Here is a 22,465-nt window from a genome sequence, read left to right as displayed (position 1 = left end):
TATAGAATAAATTTCATGTTTTTATTTCAAACAAAGAAAAACTAAGACTAATACCATATGGTTTCACTCATATGTGGAATTTAAGAAACAAAACATGACCAAAGGGGGGAAAAAGGAGGGAGAGTGAGGGAAACTAAGAAACAGACTCTTAACTATAGAGAAGAAACTGATAATTACCAAAGGGGAAGTGGGAAGAGGGATGGTTTAAATAGGGGATGTGTATTATGAGCGGACTTATTGTGATGAGCATGGGGTGTTGAATCACTCTATTGAACATCTGAAACTAATATTACACTGTATATTAACTAATTGGACTTTAAATTAAAACTTTATAAAGAAATAAAAGAATTGAAATCATACATAGTTTCTGAGCGAAACAGAATTACATTAGAAACCAGAAACCATTAGAGTCTAAAAAATTATCAAAAAAAAATAGCACTTAACCAAGAGACTTCTAAATAAGTCATGAGTTAAAAAAGAAATTGCAAAGAAACTGAGAAAACTAAAAAAAAAAAAAATTCTATTTGAATATTTAAAATAAAATGTGTCAAAATACAGTTCTTAGAAGGAAATGTATAATTTTAAATGCTTATCTTAGAAAAAATACTAGTATTAATAAGCTAAATTCCCATTTCAAGAAGCTAAAAATATAAGGAGAAAATAAACCAAAATTGAGGATAAGGAAGAAAATAAAGATCAGAGCAGAAATAAACACAACAGAGAATACAGAAAATTAACAAAGCCAAAGCCTGGTTCTATGTAAAGATCAACAAAAGCAATAAAACCCTATAGGTTAATTAAGAAAACAGGAAAGAAGGGGTGCCTGGGTGGCTTAGTTGGTTGAGCATCCAACTCTTGATTTTGGTTCAGGTCATGATCTCAGTATTATGAGGTCAAGCCTTGTGTCAAGCTCTGTGCTGGACATGAAGCCTTCTTAAAATTCTCTCTCTCTCTCTCTCTCAGCCCCTCCATCTACTCTAAAAGAAAGAAAAGAAAGAAAGAAAGAAAGAAAGAATGAATGAATGAATGAAAGAAAAGAAAAGAAAAAGAAAAGAAAAGAAAAGAAAAGAAAAGAAAATGCAAATTATTATCAGGTGTGAAAGGAGGTTAGTAAGACATGTCCTAGAAATATTTACAAGATAATTTAAAATTTTGAGATTAATTTTAAGAACTTTAATCATTTCAATAATTTACTTTGAATTAACAAATTCTTTTGATATATAATGTACCGAACTTTAAAGGATAAAATAGATATTTGTCACAATATAAAGGAGAGAGCTCCTGCCAAGTGGTTTTATGAAGCCAGAATAACCTTGATATTAAAACTTAATAAAAATACTACTAAAAAAAGGAAAAAGAAAATTAAGGCCGTATCCACATAAAGGCAGGTGTAAAATATTAGTGAAGCAAATCCAACCATATATTAAAAAGATAACACAATTTTTGCTTTATCACAGGGATGTAAGTTTACCTTAACATTTAAAAATAAATCAATATAATTTACCACATTAACAGAAAACGGGATAAAAAGCATATGATCATTTTAGTAGATGTAGAAAAAAGTTTGAGAACACAATAACCACCATTTAAAGTAGAAAGAGGGGGACACCTGGGTGACTCAGTGGTTGAGCAACTGCGTTTGGCTCAGGGCATGATCCCAGGACCTGGGATCCTGTGGCATCAGGCTCCCCACAGGGAGCCTGCTTCTCCTTCTGCTTACGTCTCTGCCTCTCTCTCCTCTCTCTCTCTCTCTGTCTCTCATAAATAAAATCTTTTTTTAAAAATTTTTTTATTTATTTATGATAGTCACACACAGAGAGAGAGAGAGAGAGAGAGAGAGAGAGAGAGAGGCAGAGACACAGGCAGAGGGAGAAGCAGGCTCCATGCACTGGGAGCCTGACATGGGATTCGATCCCGGGTCTCCAGGATCGCGCCCTGGGCCAAAGGCAGGCGCCAAACCGCTGCGCCACCCAGGGATCCCTTAAAAAATAAAGTAAAAAGAAACAAATTCACAAGAAACTAGGAATAGGAAAAAATTCCTCGATTTGACTAATGACATCTATTTAAAATAACTAAACTAACAACATACTTAATAGTGAAACATTAAACAGTTTCCCCTGAGTGTTATACTAATAGTCTTAGTTATTGCAGTAAAGCAAGAAAAAGAAATAGAAGACAGAGAGATTGGCAAAAGAAAAATAAAACTGTCTCTATTTCCAGATGGCATGATTGTTTATGTAGTAAGTCCTACAGAATTTACAAAACAATTAATGAAACACATGAATCTAGCAAGATCACAGGATACAAAGTCAATATCCAGAAATTGATTATATATTTTATACTAGCAAATGAGAGGAAAATGAAATTTTAAAAATCATTTGATAATAGTCCCTCTCCCTATATATATATATATATATATATATATATATATATATATATATATATATATATAAAATAGGAATAAATCTTACAAAACACTTAAAATATCTCCTTATGAAAATTATGGAACATTGTTGAGAGAAGTTAAAGACATAATAAAATGTCAATTCTCCCCAAATAGATCTGTAGATTCAACACAATCCAAATCAAAATTCTAGCAGAGATTTTTTGATGTAGATAGAAATTGTCAAGTTAATTTTAAATATACATGGAAATGCAAGTGACCTAGAATTGCCAAAGCAATTTTTTCAAAAAGAACAAAGAGGGCTTATACTACCTAATTTCAAGATTACTATAAGGCAATAGTCTCATATATATGGTCAAAATATTTTTCAACAAATTATCAAGGCAATTTAATAGAGAAAGGAAAGTCCAAAACAAACAGTGCTGGAACTGGATATCTATATGTTAAAGAAAAAAAAAATATTGACCTTTACCTCAACCATTATTCAAAATTCACTCAAAATGTCACATAGACCTCAATATAAAAACTGAAAGGATAACATTTTAGAAGAAACATAGGATAAAATATTTATGACTTTGGTGTAGGCAAACTTTTTGAACAAGCCATAGAAGTCAATAACCATAATAGAAAAAAAATTTAAATTAGACTTCATGAATCTTAAAAACTATGCTACAGGAGCTGCAAACTTTCATTTTTATTTTTTTTCTAGGTGGTGGTGGGGTGTCACTTTGGAGCGAGCTTCAACTTTCATTACTTTAACCAATAGCTAAAGTTTTGCTAGGAGTTTAAGTGACCCTGAAATTATTTATATATTTTTAGAATCCTCTTCTAAGGTAGTTGAGGCAACTACAGATTATTAAATTCATTAATTTTTTCCTTTTTACACATTTTCTTACTGCAGATATGCTAAACCATTCAGCAAAAATGTAGGATACTGCATACAAGTAGAGACCTGCAGAGCTGTAATAATTACAGGATACTATAGAACTAAAATAATTCTTTTGAATGTTGAGGCGTAATACCATCTGTTCTTTTCCTCCATATTCCCAGTGAAAATGACTCAGTTTCTCCAGGTACAAATCCTTCATAACCTCTGCTTAATTTTCTGAGCTCTTCTCCTGGCAGTAGCACATTTCTCCAATTAGTCTGAAATAGTCAATCACATTTTAATCCACCAGGCCATATTGGTCCATCTGTATCCTCCGGTAGTATTTATAAGAACCAGTCTTAGCTAGAGGGATAACAAAAATCTAAGTAACAAATTTTGACAAATTTTCCCTTTCCTGAGTCACAATTTCAAATTCCTTCATGGTTTATTTTTTAGTAGATGAACTTAGTACCACAGTGGGGTCAAAAAGGAAAACCTTCAGAAGAGAATATAGTATTACCAAGTCCCTAGATACCTGCATAACTTGCAAAAAAGCTATGCCTCTGCACAGTATTTCTAGAGCCTGGTTAGAAATCAAAGACTTAGTCTCTTGTTTCAGACACTAAATATGACAATATAGCTGTAACAAGAAGGCAACAACTTTCCCACATATTTACTGTATCTCATTTGGCAAAAATTGTTACTCATCCCTGGTGAGTAAGTAATTACAAGGCTTTTGTTTCATAGACTAGCTGTGGCCATTTCAGTACAAGTTTCTGAGTGGGGAAGTCACCTTGTGATTTGTAGTCATACTAGTCATAAATTTCGGTCATAGTTTAGGAATAGACTAGAAAATATCAGTAATATATGTTATGCTATGATAGCTCATTTAGCTATTATATGATAAAGTGTGTCAGCTGCAGCCTGTGAGTAATTATGACCTCAAATGAAGCTTTCCTATGTAGGAAACAAGATTTCAGAGTCTTTGATTTGCTAGTATAAAATATATAATCAAACCATATGAAAAGAAGCTGCTTTACCCATCAAGCGAAGTTCAGCTTCACATTTAATTTCTGCTTTTTGAGAGATGACAGAGGTTGCACAGATGGCTCTATGATGTCTGAGGTTTCTCTAGTTCAGACTTCAAATGATTAATCATCATAACCCTCCTGGATCAATATTAGTATTTTCATTTTTCAAGTAGTGCAAAACTAAGAAAAAGATAATTTTTAATACCCACATGGAAAATGTATGGATGAAGTAAAATGAGTTTGTGTGTGTGTGTGTGTGTGTGTGTGTGACTTTTCAAATTATCCACATTTAGATAATTGGAAATAGCAGACAAGAAAGCTAGTTCTCATAACAGAATTATGAGAGATGTGAGAATCTGACATCTAGCCTATCTTTATTGGCTTCCCTCTTTTAAAACCTAATGGAGAGCTTCCTGCTATGCACTGTGTCAAAATGGATAAAAATATTTCAAATATACAGAGGAGCTTCACATTCATTGATCAGGGTTTATATATTGATTTGGGGGTTGTGAGAAACCCATTCATTCCACTTCTCTCTGTTGTAATGTAAATGGAATATATACTAACTTGAACTGAAAGAAGATATGTAATGGAAGAGGATTTTTTTAATTTAATCTTAGAATGTTGGTTAAATTAAGTCCTGCTATTTGTTAATGTTCACAATAATAGGCCAAGCCTACTCTGACATTCCATAAAGTCATCCTAAAATTAAAAGGTTTATTTTCAATCTTTGTTATATACCAGATCATGGTAAAAGTCTGAGTCTGGATATCTTCCTGAAATGAATATAGATATTTTCAGGTTTATAGGAAGTACATGCACACAAATATACACACATTGAATACAACACTTATTTGTTCCCATCATAAGGATACTTATCATGTTTGATACAAGGTAAAACAAATTTATATCCCCTTTGCTCCATAGAAATATATAATATGGAACAGAATGCTACAAACAGATATTAAGAACATACTGGAAAATGGGAAAAAGAATTAACCAAGTCCAAAAATGAAATACATGAAAATTGAGCTGTGATAGATTTTTAGAAGAGGTAAGATTTACAGGAATTTGACTGATGGTAGAGAAATAGCTTGTTGAATTGGGGCGTCAATGATATTCAAGACATATGGTAGGAAAAGGATGGAAATGTAAAAGAAAGACTTTAGAACCTAGGGAGAGATGATTGGCAAAAAATGAATGTTTAATAAAAGGCATATTTATAAGTGCATAGAATATTTAAGAGTGCAAGAAAATGAATTAAGATGAAAGGTATATAAAAAGATGACATCAAAATCCTTGTTTCTAATCAAGATGAAACCTAAACTACCCTTAAAAATTGCCAAATACCCAAGAATTCAAAGATTTATAAAACTGTTTTTTTCATTTAACAGGTAATTTCACTCATCTCTGAGGTTTCAAATATTTCTGATATGGTGTTTGCCAATTTATATACTCTTACAATTATTGTCTGCGCTTACAGTAGAGGGATAATGGAAATAACACAATTAATAGAATAATGCTCTGAATCCTTAATTTTGACTAAGGATATATGCAAATCCTAAAATTTATATTGTAATTAAAATATAATTTGGTTTCAATTAATGTGAAAAATTTATTTTTTATTTTTTAAAGATTTTATTTATTTATTCATAGAGACACACAGAGAGAGAAAGAGAGACACACACAGGCAGAGGGAGAAGCAGGCCCAACGCAGGGAGCCTGACTTGGGACTCGATCCCACGTATCCGGGATCACGCCCTCAACTGAAGGTGGCGCTAAACCACTGAGCCACCCGGGCTGCCCAAAAACTTTATTTGGACTCAAAATCTAATACCATATACTGCATTTTTTGTATAGTTCATAACTGCACTGCTAATCTTATTCTTCATTTTCTAAGATGATGTTATTGGCATAAGCAGATTTCTTTTGGTATGGATGCAACCAAATTTAGTAGTGGGAAAGCTAAATATTTCCTCATCTTGAGCAACTGAAATGTCACCTGGGATCTAAGACAACAATATAGTAGAAGGATTATACACTTGCCTCATCCTTTGAACACAGCTGGTGGGGCTTGAGAAAAGCATACAAGACAGTAGGGAGTGATTTTCTGCAGGCATAAAAGACCTAAAAACTAGTCACAACAAAAGGAAAAATGCAATAATGGAGATTGGAAAGCAACTAGATGTAATGAACACAAGAATGGAAGAAGCAGAGGAATAAATCAGTAATGTAGAAGATAAAATTATGGAAAATAATGAAGCTGCACAATAGGCAAAGAAAAATATTGGAACAAGAAAGTAGACTTAGGGAGTTCAGTGACTCTATAGAGCATAATAACATTCCTGTCATAGGAGTCCCAGAAGAAGAAGAGAGTGGGAAGGGGGGGCAGAAGGTTTATCTGAGGAAATTATAGTAGAAAACTCCCCTAATCCGGGAAAGGAAACAGACATCCAAATCCAGGAGACACAAAGAACTCCCATCAAAAGCAACAAAAGCAGGCCAACACATTTTAGCAAAATTTGCAAAATATAAAGAGAAATCCTAAAAGCAACAAGACAAAAGAAGACCCTAACTTACAAAGGAAGACTACTAAGGTTAGCAGTAGATCTCTCCACAGAAACTTGGCAAGCCAAAAGAAAACAGTATGATGTATTCAATGTGCCAAATGGGAAAAAGTCTGCAGGAAAGAACATTCTATCCAGCAAGGCCATAAGTTAGAACAGAAGGAGAGATAAGCAATTTCCCAGACAAACAAAAATAAAATAGTTTGTGATGACTAAACCAGCCTTGCAAGACATATTAAAGGGGACACTTTGAGTGGGAAGGAAAGACCAAAAGTGATTAGAGACTAGAAAGGAACAAGGAAAATCTCCAGAAACAACAACAAAACAAGTAGTAAGACAGCACTAAATTAATTTCTATCAATAATTACACCAAAAGTAAATGGACTAAATGCCCAATCAAAAGACGTGGGATGTCAGAATAAATATTCTTAAAAAAGAAAAGACCCACCTATATACTGCCTACCAGAGACACCTGTAGATTGAAAGAGAGGGGATGGAGAAATATTTATTACACAAATGGATGTCAAAAAGAAAGGTGGAGTAGAAATACTCATATGGGATGAACTAGACCTTTTAAATTTCATTTACTTATTCATGAGAGGTACAGAGAGAGAGGCAGAGGCATAGGCAGAGGGAGAAGCAGACTCCCTATGGGGAGCATGATGTGGGACTTGATCCGGAGACCTCAGGATCACGACCTGGCCGAAGGCAGGCACTCAACCACTGAGCCACTCAGGCATCCCTGGGACAAACTAGATGAAGACTGTAACAAGAGACGAAGAAGGGCACTACATCATAATAAAGGGGTCTATCTAACAAGAAGATCTAACAATTGTAAATATTTATGCCCCCAACTTGGGAGCACCCAAAAAGGTAAAACAATTAAGAGCAAACATAAAGGAACTCATTGTTAACATTAACATAATAGGGGACTTTAACACCCCATTTAGATCAATGGATCATCCAAGCAGAAAATCAGCCAAGAAACAATAGTTTTCAATGGCACACTGGACCAGATGGGCATAACAGATATATTCAGAACATTTCATCCTAGAGCAGCAGAATACACATTCTTTTCAAGTACACATGGGACATTCTCCAGAAGAAATCACATACTAGGTCACAAATCAGGCTTCTACAAACACAAAAAGATTGAGATCATACCGTGCATATTTTCTGACCACAATGCTATGAAACTTGAGGTCAACCACAAGAAAAAACTTGGAAAGGCCACACATATATTGACGTTAAGGAACATCCCATTGACGTTAAGGAACAACCCATTGAGTAAATGGGTTGTTTGGAAATTAAAGAAGAAACAAACAAACAAAAATTCATGGAAACAAATGAAAGTGAAAACATGACTTTCCAATTCCTTTGGGAGGCAGAAAAGGTGGTCATAAAAGAGAAGTATAAAGCAATACAGGCTTACCTCAAGACACAAGAAAACTCTCAAATACCAGCCAAATCTTACATATAAAGGAACTAGAAAAAGAACAAATGAAGCCTAAAGCCAGACAGGAAGGCAAATAATAAAGATTAGAGCAGAAATAAGTAACATAGAAACAAAGAAAAAACAATAGAACAGATCACAAAACTAGGAGCTTTTTGAAAAAAAAATAATAAAATTGATAAGACCCTAGCTAGACTTATTAAAGAGAAAAGAGAAGGGACTCAAATAAATAAAATCACAGGTGAGAGAGGAGAAATCACGACCACCATCACAGAAATACAATTATAAGAGAATATCATGAAGAATTTTATGCCAGCAAAGAAATTGAATCAAATCCAAAAGCTCTCAAAACACAAAAGCCCAGGGCCAGATGGCTTCCCAGGGGAATTCTACCAAACATTTGAAGAAGAGAGAATACCTATTTTTCTCAAACTATCCCAAACAATAGAAAAAGAAAAATTCTTTTTGTTGTTTTTTTTTTTTTTCAGGATCCTAGGTTTTAATGCTCATCAGAGTAAAACACGTCTCACACTACATAAACTTCTAAAATACAGAGAATTATGTTTAAAAATTGCAAGATATACCAAGAGGAAATAATGAATAGCAAATTTCCATCAAATATTGTTCAAGTAAATTCATTCCAAAATACTTTATGTTGGTATTACCATATTATAAACCATAGTAGAAGCCTATAACTTCCTCTCTTTGAAAATACATAACTGGTTATGCTATATTGGAAACAGCTCTAGAAAATGATGATTTTTTGTATATATTTTTTATTGATGTTCAATATGCCAACATATAGCATGATACCCAGTGCTCATTCCATTAGGTGCCCCCCTCAGTGCCAATCACCGAGTCACCTCAAACCCCGGCCCACCTCCCCTTCCACTACCCCTGGTTCATTTCCCAAGTTAGGTGTATCTCATGTTCTATCACCCTCACTGATTTCCCACTCATTTTCTCTCCTTTCCCCTTTTTTCCTATATACTATTTTTTATATTCTCCAAATGAATAAGACCATATAAAGTTTGTCCTTATCCAATTGACATACTACACTCAACATAATACCCTACAGTTCCATCCACGTTAAAGCAACTGGTGGCTATTTGTTGATTCTAATGGCTGAGTAATATTCCATTGTATACATATACCACATCTTCTTTATCCATTCATCTTTTGACGGACACCGAGGCTCCTTCCACAGTTTGGCTATTGTGGACATTGCTGCTGGAAACATTGGGGTGCAGGTGTCCCGGCGTTTCACTGCATCTGTATCTTTGGGGTAAATCCCCAACAGTGCAATTGATGGGTCGTAGGGCACATCTATTTTTAACTCTTTGAGGAACCTCCACACAGTTTTCCAGAATGGCTGCACCAGTTCACATTCCCACCAACAGTGCAAGAGGGTTCCCCTTTCTCCACATCCTCTCCAACATTTGTTGTTTCCTGACTTGTTAATTTTCCCCACTCTCACTGGTGTAAGGTGGTATCTCATGGTAGTTTTGATTTGTATTTCCCTAATGGCAAGTGATGCAGAGCATTTCCTCATGTGCTTGTTGGCCATGTCTATGTCTTCCTCTGTGAGATTTCTGTTCATGTCTTTTATTCCATTCAATATTGGACTGTATGTTTCTTTGCTGTTGAGTTGAATAAGTTCTTTATAGATCTTGGATGCTAGTCCTTTATCTGATACGTCATTTGCAAATAATTTCTCCCATTCTATAGGTTGTCCTTTAATTTTTTTAACTGTTTCTTTTGCTATGCAAAAGCTTCTTCTCTTCATGAAGTCCCAATAGTTCATTTTTGCTTTTGTTTATCTTTCCTTCATGGATGTATCTTGAAAAAAGTTAATATGGCCAAGTTCAAAAAGGGTTTTGCCTGTGATCTCCTTTAAGATTTTGATGGAATCTTGCCTCACATTTAGATCTTTCATCCATTTTGAGTTTATCTTTGTGTATGGTGTAAGAGAATGGTCCAGTTTCATTCTTCTGCATGTGGATGTCCAATTTTCCCAGCACGATTTATTAAAGAGACTGTCTTTTTTCCAGGGGATAGTCTTTCCTGCTTTGTCGAATATTAGTTGACCACGAACTTGAGGGTCCACTTCTGGATTCTCTACTCTGTTCCATTGATCTATGTGTCTGTTTCTGTGCCAGTACCACATTGTCTTGATGACCACAGCTTTGTAGTACAACCTGAAATCTGGTATTGTGATGCCCCCAGCTATGGTTTGCTTTTTTAATATTCCCCTGGCTATTTGGGTTTTTTCCTGACTCCACACAAATCTTAACATGTGTAAATTGCCCTAGGTAGCATTGACATTTTCACAGTATTAATTCTTGCAGTCCATGAGCATGGAATATTTTTCCATCTCTTTGTGTCTTCCTCAATTTCTTTCAAAACTGTTCTGTAGTTTTTAGGGTATAGATCCCTTACCTCCTTGGTTAGGTTTATTCCTAGGTATCTTCTGCTTTTGGGTGCAATTGTAAATGGGATGGAATCCTTAATTTCTCTTTCTTCAGTCTCATTGTTAGTGTATAGAAATGCCACTGACTTCTGGGCATTGATTTTGTATCCCGCCACACTGCCAAATTGCTGTATGAGTTCTAGCAATCTTGGGGTGGAATCTTTTGGGTTTTCTAGTTACAGTATCATGTCATCTGCGAAGAGGGAGAGTTTGACTTCTTCTTTGCCAATTTGAATGCCTTTTATTTCTTTTTGTTGCCTGATGGCTGAGGCTAGGACTTCTAGTACTATGTTGAATAGCAGTGGTGAGAGTGGACATCCCTGTCGTGTTCATGATCTTACCTGAAAGGATCCCAGTGTTTCCCCATTGAGAATGATATTTGCTGTGGGCTTTTCATAGATGGCTTTTAAGATGCTGAGGAATGTTCCCTCTATCCCTACACTCTGAAGAGTTTTGATCAGGAATGCTGTATTTGTCAAATCCTTTCTCTGCAGCTATTGAGAGGGTTATATGGTTCTTGTTTTATCTCTTGCTGATATGATCAATCAAATTGATCACTTTACGGTTGTTGAACCAGCCTTGCATCCCAGGGATGAATCCCACCCGGTCTTGGTGAATAATCTTCTTAATGTATTGTTCGATCCTATTAGCTAGTATCTTGTTGAGAATTTTTACATCTATGTTCATCAGTGATATTGGTATATAATCCTTTTTGTTGGGGTCTTTGTCTGGTTCTGGAATTAAGGTAATACTGGCCTCATAAAACATGTTTGGAAATATTCTGTCCATTTCTGTCTTTCAGAACAGCTTTATTAGAATAGGTATGATTTCTTCTTTAAATGTTTGATAAAATTCCCCCAGGGAAGCCATCTGGCCCTGGACCTTTGTGTCTTGGGAGGTTTTTGATGACTGCTTCAATTTCCTCCCTGGTTATCAGCCTGTTCAGGCTTTCTATTTCTTCCTGTTCCAGTGTTGGTAGTTGTGGTTTTCCAGAAATGCATCCATTTCTTCTAAATTGCCTAATTTATTGGCATATGTCTGTTTATAATATGTTTTTAAAATCGTTTGTATGTTCTTGGTATTTGCTGTGATCTCTCTTTTTGATGTGATTTTATTTTTATTTTTTAAAAGATTTTGTTTATTTATTCATGATAGAGAGAGAGAGAGAATGAGAGAGAGAGAGAGAGAGGCATTAAAAGAAACCTGATTATTTTTTAGTAGGGCTGAAACTTTGCAGAATACCATTTCAGTAAACATGGTTAATATGGGGGTTTGTGCTGGTCTTCTGGGCGAGGGGCCTGTTACGCTGGTTCTCAAGCACACTTGCCCAAGAAAAGCAGTACCAGCAGAGTACAGGGAGGTGTGGATTGCTATAAGCAGTTTAGGCCATCACTGCTGGTGCTGGTGCTATTTACTGAAGTCAGTTTATGCTGATGAATGGGGGAGGGAAATATCACTAGACAGCTCCCTCATCCTGGAAAAGGAGTTCATGCCCCCCACTGTCTGAGAAGTCCTCCCGGAAGAGTGAACAATCTCCTATTGGGAGTCCCAGGCATCCCTCAGACTGCTACCTTCACATTGTGTCTGGTCTACCTGGACATCTGGCTCAGCAGTGCACTTTGGGGTCTACCACAGGCAGTCTGGTTCAATTTTAAAACTCCAAGCTTTAGGGACCTGGTATGGTGTGACCTACACTTGTCCTCTTGGGGAGGGTCTGATCAATCTCAGACTGATTCACGTTTGACCTAGATGGCAATCACATCAAAGTATAGGAGAGTGGATTTTGTAGTAAAGCACAGCAAAGAACCAATGTCTGGATTAGCAACTCTCAGCAGGTGTCTGTACCTATGCTAAGGGATGAGGAAGGAAATGTTGTTGTAGCTGTTTTGTCCCAGGAAAGGCAATATCACGTCTCCCAGATGTGCTCCAAGAAGGGTAACCATCTGTCCCAGTGCATCCCAGGTGATCCTCAGGTGGCACCATCTACCCCTTGGCTATCTTCCCACCTTCCTCACAGGAATACCACAGTGCCATCAAGGCTCCACACCAGCCATGCCATGGACCTCTAAAACTCCAGTCTTTGAGCCACGCTGCTTGTAAATACTCATGATAATCAGCCCCTCTCATTTTCCCAGTCAATGGCTTTAGGGAAGGATTTTGCTTTTGTGATCCCCTGTATGCTCCTCTCTCTCTCTCTCTCTCTCAGGGCTCCCTCCTCTCCAGCACCTGTGATTCTCTTCTCCCACAACTACTTCTCTGCACCTCCTACCTTCCATCATGTAGCCTCTTTTCTCCTTCTAGTTGTACAGTTCATTCTGTCAGTCATCAGATGTATTTCTTGGGTATTCAGAATGATTCAATATTTATCTAGCTGTGGTTGAGGGATGAAACAAGCCTAGGATCCTTCTACTACTCTGTCTTCTTAGTTCTCCAGGTCTGTTTCTTATGTCTTACATCAGTTGATGTATGCAGAGTACATCATATTATAGAGATAAAATAACTGTGGAACATGATATGTCTGGGACACAGATTCCATCTGAATCATGCTATTGACATAGCAGAAATTGCCCTCATTAGTAATGATATACAAGAACAGTAGTGGTACATTTTTTTTCCTTTGCAACTTGAATTGTCAGAAAGTAGTATTTCTTAAATTTTGTGTATGTGACAGAAAAAAATCTACTTGAAACCCTGATTTTTTTTTATTATTATTTGGATTATAATGAAAGCTAAGTATAAAAACAGTCATGGAGAATAACTGCCAAATGGGAAATAGTATGGTCCTCTATTGAGAGCACTGTATTTCCCAACTCATCTTGCATGGTTCAATCGCCCTTAATAGGACTGATGGTAATAGGAAAATCACCCTACGTTGTTCTCAATTGAGACCAACTAAGAGATCCTTTAGCTGTTTGCAGGATGCAATGGTTATCATATGGCTTTGGTGTGCTTAAACCTCTTGGAGTTTTTAGCAACTTCAGGACTGATTTGAATTTGAATTTGAAAACACATACATCTAGCTTGACAGAAAATTTAACATGAATGAGGTTATTTACTTACTAAATATCCCCCTAAATTCCTTTCCCCTCTTCTTACTACACACAAGGCTTATCAGCTAACAACATCATTTCAAAGCCTCCCTACTGACAAATGTGGACATATTATTCTTTCAATGGGATAAGAACATAAAGGATGTGTACAATTTCTGCCATGCTTATTTAAAAAGAAATTGCATAAGATTCCTTTTCTCTTCTTTCCATGAGAAGAAACAAATGTGTTAGCAACCCACTTTTGACCACGTGGTCTGGGAAATGCCCTAGGAGACAGGAAAGAATCAATATGAAAGGAATCCATGTCCCTGAATGGCCTTCTAAAGAAGAGAAGTCCTACCATTGCAAACTAACCAAACCTTACTTAAGAAATTAAACTTCTGTCTTATTTAGGCCACTGTATTTTGTGGGTTCTTTGTTGAAAGAGCTTAACCATTATTACCTTTAGCATTTGCCCCTGATGCCCCATGTCATATCTCCTTGCCCACCTTTGATTTCAGCTATACCTGCTTTGGACAGTTCCACATGAGCTTAGACCCAGTTCATGCTGACTTCCTTGAATTCATGCTTCACATCTTTCTAATCTTCACTTTGGGCCTTCAATCAATTTCTCAGCAGTCCTCTCAGTCACATGCAGTCCTCAAATAATGAGAAACAAGAGACAGTGAGTGAATACTCCACTGTCTTCCTTCAGGCAGACATTTTTGTTAGGATAAATGGTTAAGAGAACTAAAAATGTTTAACCCAGGGAAGACTCAATAAAAACTGTTAAATATTTGAAAGGCATATAATATATATTATTAATATATTATATATTATTATTTGAATAATATATATGTATTATTCAAAAAGTACATACAGAAGAATTCAGATAAGTTTATTTTGTAAGATCTACATAGGAGAAGACTCCTATGTAGTACTAATGAAGACTAAGAGATAGAAGATGTAATGAGAAAGATTTCTGTTCACTATAAATAAGAAGTTTATAAATTCAGTAAGTCAAGGTTAGGTTTCTAAAGCATATTTCTGATATATATAGTGACAGGTTATTTAAAATCCTTTAAAGACTCTTACCACCCGCTCTTCTGATCTGGCAAACAAATCCTTCAGCACCTTCCTCTCTTGCCTCGGCTTCTCCTGGTCCCCATCCTATGGCATCTATGACAAGCCATGACAAATTACATATAATTCTTAACACATTAGGATATTTAATTACTCTGTCTTTCCACTATGTTGTTCTTTCTTTCATTTCCACCTTACCAGACATTTGTTCTCCTTGCAAACCTCACTCTTCATGACCAAAGTGGGGCATTTTTTCCTTTGTAAAATTTTGTCTGAATCCTGTCCCACCCCTACCACATCCAGAGAAAAGAGTTTTAATTTCTCTCTCTTCTGTAATGTTCCTTTAACATTCTTACATTTTCCCATTACTGCTCACACTGTAGTACAATGATTTGCTTGCATGTCTATCAATTCTACTAAACTGTTTCTTAAAATCAATGATGGTATCTTATTAATCTTTATATCTGCATAACTCAAGAAAGTATCTGATATATAATAGGCACTCAATGATTTGAATAAATGGATTTATGAAAGAAAGAGAGAGGGATGGAGGTAGAGAAGGAGGAAAGGAAGGAGGGAGGAAGATTAAGAGCTTTTGGTGGGATAATATAGAGATAACTGATTCATCAAGAGTGGTTATTCTGACTCACCCTTACAGTTTCTTCCAACTCTGAATGTCTGATTGTAAAAAATTGTCAGCTGTTCAAGGCTAATTAGACTGATTTAAATTCAAATTATTTTAAGATACCAGATATCCTAAAGTAAGGAAACTTTATCTCAAAGTAAAAAGTAGTTATGTCACCTATTAACATCTTAAATTGTTGGGTTACATCAATCAAAATTAGTAAGTGAAGATTCCTTTTATACCATGTAATATCAACTTGGAAATAAATTGTACTTACATTATAGTCACTGAGTGTTTTAGAATAGAAATGATGTGTGTGTCCTTATGTGTGTACATATATGTGTACTCATGTGTGTACATGAATAATATACCATTGCTGAAATGAAGCAAATAGAGAATCTTAACTTTATGAAATGAATAAAGTAAAAGTGATTAATATGTCTTAAGTAAATCCTCATAGTTAGAGAATTGTGAAGCTGTCATTTATTAGCACCATTACATCACAATTCTCTATGTCAGACCCAGTCAGACACTAAAGTAGCTCCAATTTAATAGATAAACTCAGTTGTTACTCCCTGCTTCTCATTGGCATTTTGGTCAAGGTATAGCAGAGCTCTGGAAGATCCTCATTAAAGGCAGCTTCCCTGACTTTTGCTTTAGTCATTGTCAGTATGATGGTCAAATCTAAGCCAGAGGGTCACAGTAACAAGAAGATACATTATCCCTTGCCTACATATCCCACTAATCTTTTTTTTTTTACCACCTTCACTTTCTTCTATAGTGGAAGAAAATACAGAAATGAGGTATACTTTTATTGTACACACAATTCTGTTGTTATGTACCTATTATAAGTATTAAGGCATGTCTTTTTCATTAATGATAACTTTACCTTGACAAAATTGTGAAGATATAAAGTTGTACCTTTAGTTGTCCCCTTTTGTGTGCTACTTTCTTCCTTTTAAGTTTCTCAGTTTTTAGTATCTCTATAATTCTTGATGGCCAGGATTGTCCACATGGAAACTCTACCTCTCTGGAGCATCCCATAATCCCTGTCTCACCCAATCCCCTTAAAACTTATCTGTACTGATAACTAGTCCTTTACTGCTTTTCAAAGTAACTAGCTAGATAATCTGATCACTTAATTTATGGTGATCATATAGATAATACCAACTAGGATTGAATCATGGCTCTACTACTTCCTTACAGCATGTTTCTGGGCAACGTACTTAACTTCTTTTTGCCTGAGTTTCCTCACCTGTAAAATGTAGATAATAAAAGCACCTGCTTGGGATCCCTGGGTGGCGCAGCAGTTTGGCGCCTGCCTTTGGCCCAGGGCACGATCCTGGAGACCCGGGATGGAATCCCATGTCGGGCTCCCGGTGCATGGAGCCTGCTTATCCCTCTGCCTATGTCTCTGCCTCTCTCTCTGTGTGTGACGATCATTAAAAAAAAAAAAAAAAAAAAAAGTTTTAAAAAAAAAAAGAAAAGCACCTGCTTTACAGAGCTGTTATGAGAATTAAACAAACACATATAAAGTGAGTAGCATAATGCCTGGCACATAGTAAGTGCTCACTGAATGTAAGCTATCAATAATCATATTTTCGGAGGGAATTGAATGGTCAGAAGTTCAGATATTGTGGAAAATCTCTTGGACATGAATTACTGACCTTTATTTTAGCATTTACTCTGCCTGTTACATGGTAGGGGCCTTAGTGGTTACTTTCTACACAGTTGTACATTATAGAAAGACCAATGAGAGAATAGGAGTCTTCCTAGTCTATCGGAGATAAAGCTCTTTAATTAATATAAAACTCAAGAGTCTTTTTAAAATTTTAAAAATGCTTTGCTGTTTCCCCCTAGCTTCTCTCAAGTAATGACTATTCACCTTCACTGCCTAGGCCTGTGCATTTTAACATACTTTATCAGACAAAACTGTGTTCCTGTGCTTGTCCTTTCTCATCTTAATGACTTGCATCAAAAATCCCAGGAAAAATGTATTATGGCACAATGCAATGTGCTCATTTTTCCTTTTCATAGAGATTATTTCAGTTATATAAAGTGTACTTTTTAAATATAAATTCAGACAGGTTTTTAAAATTCTATTATCTCTGTTATGACTTAGTTTATAGACAAAATTGGGATCCTTTTAAAAGTTTGATTTTTTTCTTCAGTCCCTTTCCTTTTTTATAAATGTGGCCCAAAAGATAACCTACTGTATGAAGCCCACAGACTGAAAACAAAAACAAAAAAACAGGAATTTTACATAGTTTTATATGATAAAGCCAAAATAAGAGAGAGATCAAATCAATCTCAACACTTTGCAGCTGATGTTTAAACTTATCAGTGTAGAAGGTAATAATGCACATTTCAATCTATCTTCCTAATAAACGCCTATTTAATGAGACTTTAGTTGTCTACAGTGTATTGATCCAAATCTATTCTTTTGGTCCACATCTATTCTTTTGTTTCAAAATATTCAGTTTTGCTTCCCCTCTTTTTTTAACAGCCAATGTTATGTAGTCTTTATTTTCTATTTAAAACATTTTTTTATTGAAATGTTATCTTGCTTTATATTTCCTCTTTCCTTTCCCAAACTCTGACACCTACCCCTTTGAAATTCCTTGAGTGACTGCATATTGCCTGAGCTATATCTGTCATGAGCTTAAAAGCATCATACATAAGTCATTCCCTATTTTCTTCTCACTCTCTTTCAATTCAAAGTGTATAATCTCTTGGCAATACAGAATGATACATTTCAAAAGAACACACTTTATAAAATGTCTGTTATTTTTATTTTATAGGGAAACAAATGTTCATTTCTTAAAATATTGGCCAATCCTAGGTACTTCTGAGTGAAGGTTAGATAAAGCATGATCCAAATTATGCTATCATAGTATGTCATTGGGTTAACTTAATGGTATTATTATCTCTAAATAAATGTTTCAATCCATCCTCTTCCTCAGACCATTTTCAATTATAAAGTGTAAAGTAAAATTTAAATTGTCAAGTCCCATCAACAAGTGTTAATTAAGCATGGCTCAGCTCTTTAAATCTACTGTAGACTGTAATACTGAGAACATGTATTTTCTTCTATGATTTGTCTTCCTATTTTTGCCTTTACATGTATCTTTGTGATTTATAATCTCTGAGCTATAAAGCTTCTGAATATGGCTACTGAAATAACTACAATGTTTGACTAAATTGGGAGAAAATCAAACTTATTTCAGATTTTCCAAAATAAATGGCCAAGGATAAAATTTGAAAATTAAGCAAAATCTTGTGCATTTCTAAACAATTTACTCTTTGCAAGTACAGAATAACTACTTAACCATTTTAAAACTATGAAGTATAAAAAGTACTCACTGCATAATAGGTACAATTGATTCTCATTGTTTATAGATTCTATATTTGTGAATTTGCCTCCTTACTAAAATTTATTTGTAAGTCATAACTCAGAATCAACACTCACTATGCATTTTCTGTCATTTGTGGCCATGTGCAGTGGTGGAAAATTTGAGTTGTTAATGTGCAGATTCCCAGCTGAAGTCAAAGAAGGCAACACTTGGCTTTCTTGTTTTACCCCTTATACTGCAAACAAGTGACTTTTCTGCTATCTATTAGGTGCTATACTTTCCACATTTCTTTGTGTTTTTGTTGGTGATTTTGCTGTTTTACATGGCCCCCAAGCATAGTACTAAAGTGGTATCAAGAGTTTCTAAGCTCTGAAAGGCTGAGATGTGACTTACTAAGAAGATACATGTGTTAGATAAGCATCATTCAGGCGTGAATTATAGTTCTGTTGGTTCTGAGTCCAATATTAACTAACAACATATATTAAATAATTGTATTTAAACAGAAGCACACATAAAACAAGGTTATATATTGATTGGTTTACGAGAATACTGTGACCAGAGGCTTACAGGAACCTAAACTTGCATTTCCCCTAGGAGCAAAACTTTACAAAACATAACTACCACAAATAACAGGAATCAACTGTATTTTTAAAATTGAGTTTAGTTTGAACTACCAAGAAGTCAGGTACATAACTAAATTTTTTTTTAATATTTTTTTTAATTTTTTTTTTTATTCATTCATGATAGTCACACAGAGAGAGAGAGAGAGAGAGAGGCAGAGACACAGGTAGAGGGAGAAGCAGGCTCCATGCACCGGGAGCCCGACGTGGGATTCGATCCCGGGTCTCCAGGATCGTGCCCTGGGCCAAAGGCAGGCGCCAAACCGCTGCGCCACCCAGGGATCCCCCGGTACATAACTAAATTAATAAAATCTTTCTATACCAAGATCTCTGGGTCATAGGCCCTTGGACTTTTCCATAAAGGGAGTATTGAAATTAAGTGAATTTATCAATTTTCCTCACTTTAAACATGCTCAGAGCACTTTGGTAGTCTACTATTATGCAAAACCATATAACATAAAGCCTATTTTACAATAAAATGTTGAATATCCATATAACTTATTGCATACTATATTGAATGTGAAAAACAGAATGATTGTATGTGTATCAGTTGTTTTCCCTAGTGTTTACTTGGCTTACTGGAAACTGCAGCTCACTTCCACTGCCCAGCATAATAAGAGAGTATCGTACTATGTATTGCTAGCCTGGGAAAAGAACAACATTCAAAATCTGAAGTACAGTTTCTACTAAATGAGTATTGATTTTACACCATCATAAAGTTAAAACATCATAAGTAAAATTATCCTAAGTTGAGAGCCATTTATATTTTGATAAAGATAATTCCTTGTTTCCAGACAATAAAAATGTCTGTGATCAGCAAATGTATCTCCTAACAATGCTTAGAGAGCAGTTAAATATTCTTAGTTACCTTTCTTTATATAGATAATATCATTATTACACTGTCAGCTGTTTCAAATACATCAAAACATTGTCAGCTGGCTTTTCCCTTGATATCAGCTACCTGAATGTTCCAATACTGCTTTACCCACTTCTTGGTGTCTCAGTTAAGAATGCCTGTCTCAGATACACCTGGAAATCCACTACAGCTGCTTGTTGTTGATGAAATCCCCTCAAGTACACATGATGCTCTTCATTGGTCAGTGAGACTGTCCTACTACATTTGACTTAGGTTTCCACCTCTGGTAAGTGGTGATCTGTATCCCATCTCAGGTATAAGTGGTCCCTGGCCCACTCAATCCAGCTGCTGACTGGTCCTCAAATCAGAGTGTCACACATTTCTAGCAGCTGCTCAGCTCTCCTTAGTTACTGTATAAAGAGTAACACAGTGACAAAAAACATGTGTTGATTAGATTACCGAAATAATTGTTGCCAAAGTATATTACCCCATAGAATGAAAAAAAATTTTTAAAGTTGGACATCAAAGAGATTTTTCTTTGTCTAGTTTCCTAAATGTGTGTAAGATACCGTATGAGATAAATAAGACCAAATGAAAATATAGCTAGATGTGATTTTGTTGTGTTATTGAGGTGTTTGATTGTTATTGGTTATCTTTTGAAGCCAATTCTGCTTCTTGGCATAGGAAATATCTTAGGTGTAATGTATTGCTAAGTAATAAAACTAGTACTGTTTTTTGGAAACAATTCACTCTGACTAGTATCCCAATTCTTATAGCACCAGATTTGTAATATATGGAAGTCTATGGTATGTTTGAAGAGTGACTTGGATTACAGGCAAACAAAATAATGTTCGATCATTTGCAGTTTAAGTGCAGCAATATACCCAAAGTAAGAAGGTCTGTGAAAAGAACAACACTACTACTTCCATTATTCTGTAGGCAAAGCACAATAAGTGTTGATTAAGTAAGATTTATTGAAAAGTTATGAACCAAGGAGCCAAGAGGGTGGCCACCTGGTCATTGCCTAATGTTTAAATTGCAGCACCCTAATGATTTTTACTTTCTTCCAGCACATTTCCTATATCCCCATATTAAGTCACAGTGATAATATATATATATATTTTTTACCACTAAATTTCACCTACTTTTTAGTCATCAGAAAAGATGCTTATTTGGCACTAATTCTAGATGTTTTCCCTAAATTTTTCTTGGCTTAATTTCTTCCCATTATGCCTTTTAAATAATAAATGTAATTATTTGTTTCATAAAGTTTAATATTTAAAACACTTTCATAGTTAGAAAGTCAGTCCTTACCACATCCATGAAAGTTAGGCAAGCTCGGTTCTATTGTCTACCTCAAGTGACTTCCTGTCAAAAATAAAAACTTTATAAACTCCTTTTAATGAAGGACCATATTTTATATATCTTCAACAGACCAGGATGTAAGTCTTGAAGACTTAATCCATGTGTAACAGTAACTGAAACATGAGCAAAGTTACTGCCAAACATATGTTACCTTGAACACTGGACTGGTTCTTATTTTATTAAGCTTGTAAATAATACATAACAAATTTCCAAGCACACCTGGGCAATCAAAAGAAAATTGATGACTATGAGTTAGGTAAGTAAAATACACTACCTCCCAGACTCAAAGTTATATCTAATTGAGGCAAATTACCTAATGTGGGATTTGCTTATAATAGAAAATGTAGCTCCTGAAAGGTTTAATGATACTGAATTGGTATCCTTTTGAACTAAATTATGTCTTCAGGGAGCAAAATGGTCTCCCCAGAAGAGGTAATTTAACTCAAACATATGAGCAATTTACCTCAAGAAAGAGTACCAATTTTCTCTAGGAACTCCATTCTTTAGTTGTGCACACCCCTACACAAAGAATTGGGCTGCAAAATCTTTGTCTACTACTGTATATGTACTACAAAATATGGCCAGGATTTTCTCCTTAAAATGGCCATATTAGAATGTTAACTCTCTAAGGACAGGGATCTGCTCTCAGTGGGAAATTTAGATTGTGGTAATTAAAATAGTGTGCTTATAAAAGTTTGACATTTCATGAGGGGAAATTTCCTCATTGCTGTGACTCTAGCA

At 35.3% G+C, this 22,465-nt stretch overlaps 1 pseudogene; it reads right to left on the bottom strand.

Annotated features, from left to right (window-relative positions):
• Positions 1–20,484: 20,484 nt before the first annotated feature.
• LOC112911659 (SNRPN upstream reading frame protein-like) lies at positions 20,485–22,224 on the bottom strand (annotated as a pseudogene).
• Positions 22,225–22,465: the final 241 nt, after the last annotated feature.

The sequence above is a fragment of the Vulpes vulpes genome, chromosome X, assembly GCF_048418805.1.
Source record: "Vulpes vulpes isolate BD-2025 chromosome X, VulVul3, whole genome shotgun sequence".
In the NCBI taxonomy this organism is placed as follows: Eukaryota; Metazoa; Chordata; class Mammalia; order Carnivora; family Canidae; genus Vulpes; species Vulpes vulpes.
The sequence above is the reverse complement of the archived record's forward strand: the minus strand, read 5'-3'. Positions and strand labels throughout refer to the sequence as shown.